Raw genomic sequence first — 12,206 nt, forward strand, 5'->3', positions numbered from 1 at the left:
TGTTAGCTTTGTTTTCACTACCAATTATTACTACTCTTAAGGTGGAGTTGCACGGCACAAACACATTTTTTTCAAAGCAACATTTCTCATCAAAGATAGCCGGGACCCAACACCCCCCTATAGTATATATTTTCAAAAAGCAGTGATGTTGAAATTTAGTAGGGTAGCAATGGTTTACTCCAAGGTCTACGTGGTTAGATGATTTGTGTAGAAAACCTACATTTTGGTGTCTATGATAAATAAATTTAAGTACGAAACTTAATGGTATTTTCTGAAAGTGAATGTTTCGCTTGAAAAACAAGTATATATTATAGAACAAACGACTATCTTTGCATTATCTGTCCTCGTTTTACAATGGCAGGGGTTGAAAGACTGCCAATCAAATACAGTGATTAAAATTATGGTAAGCAAAGCTAAACTATCTCTAATTTATAATGTAATAATCTAATTGTCAAACAAAACATTTTACCTAAGCAGAATGGAGTTAAGTTGGTTTTAAGTCTTAATTGGGAAAAAAGACAAGCCAGGTAATCGGGTATTTAGCATAAATTTGGATACATTTACACTTCTTTCTCACCCAACTTATGACTGCTTGACAAGTTCCAAGGTGAACCCAACAAATATTTCAATCTTTGTTTCACAAATTATTTATCATTTACTGAATCTTTGGCTGAGCTAAATAGCTGTGCGACGCCATCTCAAAATTTACAGCAAGCTTGATGTCATCTTCTCATTGTCTTTATAGCCTGGAATGACATAGACTCTCGTGTGTTTTTCCATTTTATGTCACAATATCGTTCACAGCATATTAGATTGTAATGATAGTTCCGTCACACATCAGGTTGCATAATCACTTAATTATAAAACGCCAGAAATGTTGTCTGAAGCTTAGTTTAGCGATTCATTTAACCGTTTTAATCAATTTGTCTTATGTACGATAGCAGGTAAAATGTTCGAATGCTTCATGAACTCATCATCATCATCATCATCATCATCATCATCATTATCATCATTTTATTGTCATATTTAAGCGTAAAGAATCATAATACAATTCAAATTCCGCAGAATACAGTGACAATAAGGAGCTAGGAATATAGCCATGCGCTAGTCGAGCCTAGCCCTGTGAACTCATTTGTACATTGCATTATCAAAAACTATTACGGGCTGCTGTCTAATAAATGATACATGTAATTTTGTGAAGAGAAGATAGTAAATGTGACAGTAAAAAAAGCTGATTACAGATAGAATTCGTTTTACCTTCGCACTCGACCAGATATATAAGCACATTAATACATAGTAAGACATTCTCCTAAGAGATAGTCTTTCAGGGCTTTTGTGAACTTATATCTAGATGTTTTATTTTTAATAGAATTCGGTAATGTGTTCCATAGTTTTGCACCTGTGTAAGAGATTGAAGATTGACCTGCAGATGTATACATTCTAGGCAAAACTAAATTCAGGTCCACCTTTTGGCGGGTATCGTAGCGATGGTTTACAATATGAAAATAATCTGATTAGTCGTGAGGAATATTTTGGTGGAGTAACTCAAACATAAAAGTACAGACTAGCAACTTGTAGAGCTTATGAACATCCAAAATACGTAATTTGTAGAACAAAGGTGAAGATGGCTCTCTAAATTCAGTGAATTTTATACACATTTTCTGAGTGATATAAATTGGATTAAGATACGATGCAAATGTATTCCCCATACTTCTAAGCCATATATTACATGGGGTTGAATAAATGATACATAGAGCAAAGTGACGATATTTTGTGGTACAACTTGTCTTAATCTAAATAATATTCCAGCCTTCTTTCTTATCATCGTGTTTACCTCTGAAATAGGATATGCCAATTATAGGCGATGATTACTTTTCATTTCTACTTTTAAACACAATGCCTCAATGTCGGTAGCCAACTATGGTCAAGTGACCTGGCCAATTCTTTAAAGCTGGAGTCATATCGTGTTTTTAAAATATTTCGACTTTTAAAAAGTATTTGAGTTGTGTAAATTTTGAAATATTTAAGTTAGGTCTTTGTAGAGTTAGGCTTTCTAACCATAACCTGCTTACTGAAAGTGGCCGTTTTGAAGGTTTAGCTAGAGAGAATAGTATATGTCAGTTATGAACTTTGCAATGTGTTGAAACTGAATTTCATTTCTGCTTTATTTATCCGGTGTATAGCGATTATAACGAAAAATTCCACTCACCGTTCTTCTATGATCAAGCATAAGTGATTAAATATATTAGCCTACTAAATTCCCATAACCCCAATATGTATGTATGTATGTATGTATGTATGTATGTATGTATGTATGTATGTATGTATGTATGTATGTATGTATGTATGTATGTATCAATACATATATACATATATATAATATATATATATATATATATATATATATATATATATATATATATATATATCTTTAATAACAAAATTACTTCAGGTACAAAGTAATGGTATCTGTTACTTAAGTTTCGTGAATTCTACAATCATCAGACAGATGATCAGCAGTTCAATAACTTGACACTACGAATTCAGATTGTACCATGTACATTTAACATTATTCTAATGAAAACAGTTACACGGAAAACTTGAACTACTGGGCTGTGTTTCAAACATGCCTTAACGTAACATCGAAGGGTATACTTGCGACCGTCAAACTCATTGAGCAACCCGAAGGTTAGAGTTAGCTATATCAAGGAACTGGCAGTGTTCAAAATTTATACATTTATGTTGTACATCAAAACGTAACCATGGATATTCAGTCTCCCACTGCTCTTGGTAGCCTGTGAGTGGTTGTGGGCGGGATTTTTTGGAAACCGGTGCATCATCATCACGGCTCACAGCTTCACCGGGGCGCTGATCCCGTTTTGCATGTGATGTATCGGCGACAACAGGACAAAACGTCATGGATACCGACATGGGTTCAATTTCACAACGCTTCTCCGTGTTCTCCATGTTGGGCTGCCAGGTAGTGACTTTTAATTGACCCTCGGAATCATTTTTATTTCACGGACTTATGTGGAGCAAAGTTGAAAGACGCGTGTCTTCTTGATCAAATTTTGGAGCAGCAGACTCGATGACCGTGCACGGTTGGCATTTAATTCGTTGCAACATTTCTGTCAATCACTCAGTTTGTGTCATCAGTTTCAGAAACTATCGCTCGCATGAAAATTAGCAACGTACGTACTTAATAGGCACACAGTTGACATGATAACGAGCCTTTGAACAACTATGCCGATTTTTCAAACTACGGCCAGAGAATCCGAAACTTTCAACACAAAATGAGTGATTGACAGTAATGTTGTAACAAATTTAGTAACAAGCGGGCACTCATCTCATCTGGTTGTCGCCTAAGCTCAGTCGCGGGGAGTGCTTCCGGAAACATTTTACTGTTATCCTTTGCGTATAGAAAAATCATAACAATGAAAAAAATGCGTAGAGAGTCAATTTCAATGCGTAAATACGCATTTTTTTGCGTAAACGCGAACACAGATATTGTATGTATGTATGTATGTATGTATGTATGTATGTATGTATGTATGTATGTATGTATGTATGTATGTATGTATGTATGTATGATATTGTTAACATAAACCTGAAAAATATTGAAGACATACGATTGAAATTTCAATGGTTCTCTAAGTTCAATTATGATGTATTGTGTGCGAGAACATACTATGAGAATTTTTCTGATGTGCAGTGGGTGCAGAATTGTTTTTATCTAAATCAAAAATTACCATATTTCATGTTGACAGCTGTCATGTATTAGGAATTAAATATATGACTATTGAAAATTGAAACAATATTTCATATATTTTCAATATACGGGATGACTACAATTATGAATATTGCATGGCAACTTAGAGTAGTGCCCCCAGATCAAATCACCGAATATACCGTGCAAAACATGTGGAATACAGACAAAATAATCAAAATGACACTGTAAAAATTAGTTGGAGCATATATCCTCCAAATTATAACAAGACTCATACATTTTTTGACAGTTGCGACGGATTAAAATTTGTTATACTTTAATGAAAAATTTGAAACGAATTTTTATCTCTGCGGGATGACTATAGCTGTGAATATTACATGGCAACAAAGATTAGCACACGTGCACGAACACCAAAATAAGATAATCGAAAAAATCTTCAGCCCCGACCGCAACTATCAGTCTGCGCGATGACATTTTCTATTTAGTAAACCTGGACTTGTACTGTCTTAAAGAAATATATCCGCATTGACAGTGATGTGTACTTACACGTATATGCAGCCATACCTGTGCAAATTCTAAGAAGATTTTTTAACTTATGTTACATTGCCTTGTATGGCAGTGTGTGAATGATCTTAATCAAAAAGAACAATACACAAGAGAGGAGGTTTTGACAAGCTGAACTATCCAATAACTTCGGCGGAGCTAAGGGCTTGCTGTCAATCAAAGTTTAGCACATTGTCAAGATTTTGTCTCCAGTGACATAACGCCAGAGCAATGTTAAATTTGTGTTTTGCCTCGGGACCCCAGGGGGCTTATTATGAAACCATGAATATTACCGTCAACGATAACCTTTGACCTTTAAACGTAGAAATATTAGAACGCTTCCCATCCCTTCAATATTAATTCTAAGCTACTAACAGTGTACATCTGCCAGGCTCTTTCGTTGTTCAATGTAATATCTCTGATTGGAAATAGAGTAACATATTTTGTTGATTTGTAACATCTGTCATCTCCTGAACAATGTTTGTTTGGGATCAAAACTACCCGCCCAGGCAACATTAAGGTAGCTTAAGCTTGATACCTTATAGACACTTTTAGAATTTTTTTCTAAGTTGTAAAACTCCCAAACCCCAATAAAATATACATTTTCTGAAAGCCCTGATATTGGAAAATCCGACCGTGCACAGTACATTGTCATTATTTGTATAATAGTCACTTGACAATTGTTTTGCTGAACCTTCGAAAACTCGGTTTTTTCCTCCTTTAGCAAACACGCTGCACGATTTTCCGGTTGCAATTGGTGCATTGACAAGCCATGGTTATACCTTCAAATCTGCCATCGTTTTCGTACATTTTCGTGAAATGTTTTCTCTATACGTATAAAGCAAATTAACAAGCTAGTGTGTCATTCTGTCAATGTAGGTCACAATGCCGATGTGCCCAGTTAGCATGTAATGATAATCCCTTTTTCTGCAAAGTTTTGGTAAAAGTTTTTCACAATGGTTGAAGTCTCTCATATCACAAGAGTACTCGCAGAAAATGAACAATTTGTTAAAAAACCTGATGGTGAGAAGTGAAAAGTCATTTTCTGCAAAGTCCAAGATAAGAAATTGATAGAGGTGTTTTTGTAAGTACTACATTAGTATCAGGGGTACCTAAGAAAGTGTAGCTTTTGAATTAATTAAGAAACTTTACAGAAGAGTAATCGAACCTGAACCCCACTGAACGCGGCATCGTACACAACACAACGTGGTGATTTTTTTAGAAAACAGATAAAATATTTACGGCCGCTACCACTGCTGTTGCTGTCACCAGCCATCTTGTTTTATGTTCAAAGCTATCGTTTTAGATGACCCAGCATACGGATTCTTTTCCATCACCTATTGTTTCCCTACCCAAGCCATCCTATCTGCACTGTGTCAAGGCTGTGATTTTCATTCAAAAGCTACACTTTCTTAGGTACCTCTGATCATGCACCAGCCCAATAAGAAGAGTACATAGCAAGTAGCTCGACTGTGAGAATTGTGTGGCTCATATGATGGTAGGTGTAGCATGGCTTCTGTTGTCTATTGTCTTTTATCTCTCATCCTCATGTCATGTCAACTATTCTCGCCTTCACAGAAACTATAATTAAAAGTAATTTGCATATTGAATGAATTTATGCACTACTCACTATCTCAACAATTTCTCCAAAATTTGATGAAACTACTCATACACTCGAATGTTCTCTATGCTAATCATGCTAAAAATTCGGTTGATGCGCATGCGTGCATCATGTAGGTAGGTAAGTAGGTAGGTAGGTATGCTTACAAGCTTGTGTATATAAATGTATGTTTTTATGTCTACAAAATCTCAGACAGCCCTGTATGCACTACATCTGCATTTTGGTGTACAATCTTGCGTCATGCTTTGACACATTTCTATCGCTGAAATCAAAATTGAAATCTTAAATATATGTAAAGAGTTGAAAAATGTCAAAATAGTAAAATATCTAAAACTTAGTTACCACTGGTCAGAACGCAATAATATTCCATTCGTAGTTCAGTTGATAGTTGATTTGTATTTCTTTGTATGTGGATTTTGTTAATTTTATAGCAATGTTATATTTTGAACTTCTAAGATACATTTTTTCATCTGCCATCGTAATGAAACTTGAGTGATACCATCCGCTAAAAAATTCTTTTGAGGTCTCTACTGATGTTTTTAAATTCATATTTTTTTTAATCGTAATAAATTAGCAATTCGTACTGTAATGTTTATTATATCTGGCATTAAACACACTGTTAAATTCATTAATTACTCGTTGCAATTATTCAAAGTTTTCATGAAGGCTCCATTGAAGAGATTCAGTGATTTTATTTTCATATTTACATATCACATTAGGGTTTTTGGATGTTTCATTTTATTCACATGAAGGTGATTATGCTTTGACGTCCTTAAACTATGTGTACATAACTTTTGTTACGGAATACCAATACGATATTGGAACAGTATGCATTTAGCATATGATGTACACACCTCCTAGGTTGGTGAAAATTCAGAATCATTGACCTTCCAGCACAGTGAATTCAGTACATTTTCAATTGTATTCTAACTCACAACACGTCGCACCAAGTCACCTAACGACGACATCACAGTCAGATACCCTTGAAGAAGAGTACCAGTGGTTAAATAACCAAACTAAGTTGTTACAATTATTCTTACTGCGACCCATCAACAAACTGTAGATTTCATGAAGCACTTGCACAAACATACTCGCTATTACACATCGCAAACAAACTTGATCAAAACGATGAATACATTTTAACAGCAGGTACAGATTCCCTTGTTGCCTTTGTGTAAAGCACTGAGAAACTTTACCATCGGATATGAACTCTCAACTTTTAATACTTTTAAACTTAGTCAATCGTAAAAATCACTAGGTTTTCTTCTGACCTCTGAAAACGATGGTAAGCGAATGAGATAAGATGCTGCAATTTTTACGTTAACTCCTCTGCAAAAACGTAGCAGAGTGCATTAGGCCGTCTAGTAAGCTGAAAGACTAGTTTCCTTTTCTTCTCTTTCCGTTTGGCCGTTTGCTTCTGACTGCCGTCGATCGATGGCTGCTCCTTCCGCTGATCGATTGTTCATCAACTCCCCGTTCATATAGTCTCGTACAACATGAAGCTTTACCGCAGTGATTTGTGTGTTCAGCCTCGTAGTCGATCCCGGCATTCTTATACATGTCCTTCAGGTAGCTCCGGAGTATGTTAAATCCGACAGTTTGCTGCAAAAACGCTATACTACCAGTATCTCGATTTGGCATTGGCCTCCGATAAAAAACTACCCCAAAAAACAATGAGGGCAAGATATTGTTCGTATGTTGGTACAACACACTGCTCATAGTTGGATGAGACTATTGTCAGATTACCTTAGGTTTCGATTTGTGACCGTTGTTACCACTACAAGTCTTAAACAGTCGTCCTTCATATTGCATAAAATTTCGCCCTTTTTCATCAAATCCAATGTGAAATTGGTTCGCCTCTGGGTTTGTGTGCTCATCCACAGCTCTCAGTCCGAACATTTTGCAGTTATAAAAGTAAACGATGTATGGCAAAACTCGTGCTGTGTCAGTATTGAATACGCCACGATCCCACAATCGATCCCCGTCGTTTCTCGTCACGGGATCAGCCTTTGTTACGATGGTGCCGTAACCCCCGACATCAACAGTCTTTTTTCCCGTTTTTTCAGAACGTTTTGAAAGGTTTTGAATGTTCGGACAGTCTATTTGAAAAAAATGGGATGTCCCTGCGGTCACACACATCGACCAAATGGCGTTGTAATGCAACAGCTATGTTTGTCAATCAGTATGGGGGATATAGTTTACCATCCTTTCGTTTTATTTCGTATATGAACCTTGCAAACTAATAATCAAGGGATTGCAATGAACCGGATTCAAGTTTAGGTGTAGGCCAATTATGATCAGTGACACTGCGAAGTTGAACGTTCCTCCACATGGCCCATTAATTGTACAGTGATACAACCCAACTGATGGCATGCCCTATTCGCACCTGTATTCTTCCACTCAGATTTTGCATGAATTGAGACTTTGTCACGGGACTTGAAAATCGTTTGTCATTGACCTGTTCACTCACATTACAAAGCTCTCATGTTAGTACCGCATCCAGTTGAGTTCCTTCAACTCAAAACCAAGATCAAAGACATTTCGCGGTCCATGATCAAAGTACCGGCCTCAGTGTTATTTCAAGTACAATTGAAAGTATTGTCGAAAACACAAGTACATATAGAGTTCAAGGTTGTCACCTGCAAGACCAATTAGAATACAATTCGAGTCTTGTTTAGGCCGAGTGATAAGTTAGATAATGAACTCGTTGGTCGATTATGCGCTAAAAACAATAAAAAAAACTAATTTTTGTGCTTTATTTTTATGTAAGTTGGTCCATGTGAATTGAGCTAAAACAAAGGGCCTTGTCAAGTGTGCAGTCAAGGAAGTACAAAGCTGACTGTACCATTAGTTTTTAGGGGTGACCGACGGGTGTGAGGGGCTGAATAAGCGCGTTAATGGAAGGGTTGAACTGGCAGCAGCGGGCTTATGGCAGTAGTTGTTCTTGATTTTTACTGGTTTATCACTTTTTGAAGGATTGAACAATTGTCATAAGAACATTTTCTTCTTTTTAATTACTTCAAGAATACAACTATCGCTGAAGGCTAAGTAACCAGTTTGACATCGTATTGAAATATTTGCCACATTTATTTCTGAAGGTGTGAAACATATATTCACTCCATGCAAAGTTTATTGTCCTATAATGTCTTTTGCCGTTTTAGCACCCCACTTTACACGCAATTCAACTTATGCAAACGCGTCTGTACTACCGGAAAAGTTGTCAATAGTCTCTCTCTGGTTTTATTTGTCTTAAGGATGATAAATACCATATTAGACACTTTCAGATTTTTACTTTTTTCTCAATTGAAGAAGTCCCAATCCACAATAAGATATATATTTTCTGAAAGCCCTGATACAGAGAAATCCAGCCAAGCACAGTACACGGTCATTATTTGCATGAGAGTCACGTGACAAGCGTTTTGCTGAACCTTCCAAAAAACGATCCCCCGCCCCCCTTAGTGAGCACGTTCCAAGATTTCCGGTTGAAATTTGTTCATTGACAAGCCTTGACAATATCCTTCAAATCCGTGTCTGCGATTTTTTCTTGGCGGTTCCATTCAAATTATATGGCGTGACAATTACAATTTCTGAAAAGCACCTTATTCTAACACCTTCAAGAGCGTAAACCAAAAAAAAGCATATAAAGGAAATCCCAGACACGGATTTTGAGTTCATTATGTTTCCAATGGACAGTGTGAATTTCAAGCAGCTGGTGTGTGTGAGCGCGGATTGGCGAGGTGCCAAAGAAGAATATCTCATTCACAAATTGAATTCGAGAAAAACACACAAAAAACTGTTTTGTTACTTAGCCACGGCATGTGATAATTAAAATTGCATTAACCTGAACGCGGGCATACTTTGTTACTGGTGATAATGTCGACCGGGGATGACAGTTGTCCAAAGAAAAACTTCCGAGGAATATAAATCGCTGAAAACTACCGATTTTCGGATCCTTCGTTTCGGCACGTCGCTACAGCAAATTGCTTCACCGCGCGAAAACAATGGCGTCAGCAGGCGTTACTGATATCGGGCGTGTCAAAAATTCGTATGTAAATAAGCTTGCCTGCGTTCTCAAGATAAACACTGCGACACGACGTAGACTTCATACTATCGAACTAATTGTTTATTGCTCACAAGTTGTGAGAAGTAATCTAATAAATGACGAAAAAGACGCCAAGCACCGCAAAGATGCAAGTTCAACCTCCTACCACAACCATAACTATGAGTATTTTCGAGATATAAGCTTACATGTATAATTATTATTATTATTATTATTATTACTCTTTATTTATAGAGGGTAATCTGAGTTACAAATGAATTGTAATTTACATCAGAGCCCTCGTCAAGAAAGCAACAAATCAATACAGAGTAATTAATTATACATCAAAAGAAAAAAAGAAAAGATACAACGAAAGCATCTAATCCAGTGATGAACCCTCATTAATGAATTTTTGAAAAAGAAAATTGCGCAATTGAGATTTGAACTGCGATAGTCTTTCAACACTTCGGATTGAATATCGGGAATATTATTCCAAATCGTTGTGGCTCGATAAATGAACGATCTCTGTCCAGTAGCTGTTTTGAAAATTGGAGCGTATAAATTCCTGTTACTAGAACTACGGGTAGTAATATTACTCACGTCAGAGATATAACGGAACTGGTTTAAGTAATCAGGTGCAAGCCCATTCAAGATTTTAAAGGTCATTACAGCAATGAAATAATCAATTCGAAAGTCAAGGGTAGCCAATGAAGGCGAGAGAAAAGTGTACGTGTAGAAACTGTAATGTCAACATCTAAAATAACCCTGGCCGCTCTCTTTTGAAGCCTGTAAATTCTTTGTAAATTACTCTTTGTGGTGTTTCCCCATACAGTACAGCAATAATCGAAAACAGAAAGAAAAGTGGCATTGTAAACTAAAATAAGGACACTATAAGGAGTTAAAGGACGCAGCCTTTGCAAGACTCCTATTCTCATAGATAATTTCTTACACAGCTTATTTACATGATTATCCCAACTTAGAGTACTGTCAATTTCAATACCGAGAAGGTTGTGACTGAAAACATTCGAAATCTCACAGTTGTTTATGCATACATTAATTGTTACATCTGACTCTTTTAAATTTTTAACCTTTGGGGTTTGACGCTACAATCATACTCTTTGTCTTTGTGGTATTGATGGACATCGCATTGTTGTTAACCCAGGTAGAGATAGGTAGCACATCGTCCTGAATTGTTTTTTCAACTTCATCAATACCATCTCCAGATACACATAAAGTTTGATCATCAGCAAACATGTCTAAGTTACACATATTTAGACACAAAGGAAGGTCGTTTATGAAAATCAGAAATAAAAGTGGGCCTAAAATGGAGCCTTGAGGTACTCGACATACAATTTGTAAAATATGTGATTTCTCCCCTAATTAACTGATAAATTGACTCCCATCAGTAAGATACGAGCGAAACCAGCTTAAAAAGGAACCAGTGACACCATAAATAGAAAGCTTTCTAATGAAAATTTGATGTTCAACAAGATCGAAAGCTTTACATAAATCTGAAAACATTAATCCATTATACAAACCCAGATAAATATTATTGAAAAGTTGAACTGTTAGCTTAAGAAGTGCAGTGCGGCATTAACGAAATTGTATTAAACCAGACTGCGAACTCATCAAAAGATTGTTTGTTTGAAGATAATCATAGAAACTCTTGTAAACATGCCTCTCAAGAATCTTCGATAAAGCAGGCAGAATGGAAATGGGCCTGTAGTTATTTAAAAGTTGTTTTGACCCACTCTTGTGAACTGGTACAACTCTAGCACATTTAAAACATTTCGGAAACGAACCATTTACAATTGACAAATTAAATATTTTCGTGACAGAATCAGCAACGCTGGCAGCACCAACTTGGAGAAGTTTCGGGGAAATGTTGTCATTTCCCTCGGTCTTATTGATATCTAATGAAGAAAGTTGATCCATAACAAAACTACAGGAAAATTAGGGTTTCCATACGAAGTTTGGTTGGTACCAACTGATGTTTCCGTATTTTGACGAGTAGCGCAGCGACTTTATCGTGCCTTCGACAAACAGCTCATCATAAATCTCCATTAACATGCCTGCATGAAAACCCAATAATTCAGATAAATTCACATTAATGAGTTGCCTGTATTATAGTATAATACACGTGAATTCACATGAATCCACATGAATACAGGCCTGCTGAATACAAAAAATGGATTCTAGACTGTATTCATCTGTATATGCACTCTTCAGCTAAAATACAGGCAATAATCCATGTTAATACAGTAAGTATTATAAGG

This window comes from Ptychodera flava, assembly GCF_041260155.1.
Source record: "Ptychodera flava strain L36383 chromosome 23 unlocalized genomic scaffold, AS_Pfla_20210202 Scaffold_24__1_contigs__length_23054250_pilon, whole genome shotgun sequence".
Taxonomy (NCBI): domain Eukaryota; kingdom Metazoa; phylum Hemichordata; class Enteropneusta; family Ptychoderidae; genus Ptychodera; species Ptychodera flava.